Below are 2454 nucleotides of genomic sequence, written 5' to 3'. Positions count from 1 at the left end.
ATATATATATATATATATATAAATATACTCACACCTAAACTAATTAGTGTGTGGATATAGTAAACGGTGAAAACAGATTTTACTTCAGCTGTTGAAAAGAAGGACATTGGAATGCGATGTGATAGATACTATGTTAGGAAATAGCAAAATACCAATTAAACAAATGTTATGTTAATAATTAAATTATATTTTCTAGTAATAAGACAGCAAGTCAACAACTTTTAAACTGAAGATATTTCCAAGGTAAAAACAAGTGTTTTATCTTTGACTTCTTAAGATATATTTATGGTTAGCATTTCTGACATCTGCTTGATCCCTAAATGATGCTAATGTGAACAAAAATATATATTTGACGGGGAAAAGCTTGTATAAATGGGAAAGATACTCACATATAAATGTATTAAAGACCAACATCACATATCTGAAATTTACTCCGTTCAGTTAAGTTGTATTTGCATGCTGCGCCAACTCTACTCTACCGCAAGAGTAGCGGGTCGTTAAGCGAATAATAGATCAAAGCTTTTAATTTTCTCTCGCTGTAATGAAATGGTATACATTCTATTTGTTGAGTAAATGGATTGGAAAGACCTAGAATATAAAAACAACTGAGTGTACTAATTATAATCATGTACAATCCTATTTAAATGTTATTTTTCATATTCTGATTCACATAGTTATTCGTGTAAGGGATCCAAGCAGACAAACTTAAATCCTTTTACTTAGTTGTACATCACTGTTCTTTTCCTCTTTTGATCAGAAGGATATTCAATATTAACACTACAATTATGTATATTTTTGTTTATCCTATCGACGCTGCACCTACTATTCTTTCTCCCTGCTATTGTTCTTTCTCACATCGCCTTCGAAATATTTTACTCAAGCCTTTTATTTCCTCAGAAATTACATAATTCGCCAGAACACTATTCGCGTACACATTAGAAATTCCAACTAAAAATCTGCAACAATTAAAAGCAAACCTTAATGACTTAGATATCGCTCAGCTATCCCCATTCTCATAAAAAAAAATTTTTTTAAACCTTTAGACTCACAATTAACGTTTAAAAAATTAGAAAGTGATTTGCGTCTGCCTGGAAATAAAGGAAGGTAAACTAGAAGAAACTTTAATGAGCCTGCAGCAATTAAAATTTTTTTTTTCCATTCTTAGAACTATAGAATAAAATCTATATAAAATGTGATGTATCCTATGACAAGCGGTTTGTCAAGGCGCATTGTGTAGTAGGGTGTTTGGTTAAACGATCGTTCAATCGTGGGGTTGGGATGCGAGGTGCGTTGTGTTCTTGAGCAGAGTATTTCATTTCATGTTGCTTCTGTTTTCTCATCTGAAAACCGTTTAGATGAAAAGTCTTTGCAGAAACTAGGACAAGCTCTGGCCAAATGGGCCAGGCTCGGGAGAGAACTTAACTTTGATTAAATAACATTATACGCAGAGGTTACTTCTCGAGTACTTGCAAGTTTAAATCAATCGCAGTCTAGAACACTTATGAACAAAGTACTGTATCGAACCAAAGCCTTGCAGAGAAATGCTACAAATCTCTCAACTTTACAGTTTATATTGTCTCCAGGAAATTTTTTAATGTAGTTAAATGCCACGTCTTCTTTGTAGGGCATGTAGAAAGATTGGAACCTAAGGAAAATACAGTTAGATGACTGGAATAATGATCGAGCTTTGGATGACAGTAAGTCGATGGAAACATTTAATGCTTGGAACTTTAAAAAAGCTAAAAGAAAATCAAATATAAAGTGAAAGCAAAATAAATGTTGGTGACTGAAATGAATTTTTCTGAATAATAATTGTTTCATGTATTTGCTGTAAGTTGTTCTCTCTTCTATAAATATTCGATACACTTTGGTGTATCGGATGTTAATAGCTGTTTTACTCATGTAAATTAAATATGTAGCCAAAATGTTTGATGGTTCCAACTTCAATGATAGCGTCAGACTGAATATTTTATTTCACCATTTTACTTTCATTCCTAAGTTCATTTTGCAGAAAATACTTTCAATTTTTGGCTTGGAAGACACTTTTAACAAGTAGAAACTTTTACTTTCTTAGGAACCTGGAAATATAGACACACCTTTTTTCGGTTGATATAAAGATTGACTCCCGTTAACGAAAAAAAAAAAAAAGATCAGCCTGCTGGGTGTTAAAAACTGTAGAAAACGAATATGAAAAAAAAAAAAAAATTGGTGCAAGCGAACGTGGTAGAGGACTTTCGGAAAATTCACAAGATCCGATTTTTCCCTCATAACTTTCAGGAAAATGGATATATATTGACGAAATTTTACAGAAACACTTTTCAAACAGCATAGATTGCGATTATAAAGAAATTTGTGGAGAAAATATTTTCCAAAAGGGTGAGGAGAGGAAAGTCGACACGAAAGTTTTTATTATTTTGGAATGAAGAACATAAACATAGGTGCTGAGCCAATGAC

At 32.4% G+C, this 2454-nt stretch overlaps 1 protein-coding gene across 2 annotated transcripts in view; it reads right to left on the bottom strand.

The window, feature by feature from the left end:
- LOC106882617 (CCR4-NOT transcription complex subunit 10) overlaps nucleotides 1–2454 on the bottom strand; it is a 59806-nt gene that overhangs the window by 37191 nt on the left and 20161 nt on the right. For both annotated transcript variants that reach the window (XM_052970699.1, XM_052970704.1), the window contains one exon: nucleotides 390–536. The gene's annotated coding sequence lies outside the window, so the exon portion shown is untranslated. The remainder of the gene's footprint in view (nucleotides 1–389; nucleotides 537–2454) is intronic.

The sequence above is a fragment of the Octopus bimaculoides genome, chromosome 1 (genome assembly GCF_001194135.2).
Source record: "Octopus bimaculoides isolate UCB-OBI-ISO-001 chromosome 1, ASM119413v2, whole genome shotgun sequence".
NCBI lineage: Eukaryota > Metazoa > Mollusca > Cephalopoda > Octopoda > Octopodidae > Octopus > Octopus bimaculoides.
Note: the sequence above shows the minus strand (reverse complement) of the source record. Positions and strands in the feature narration are given on the sequence as shown.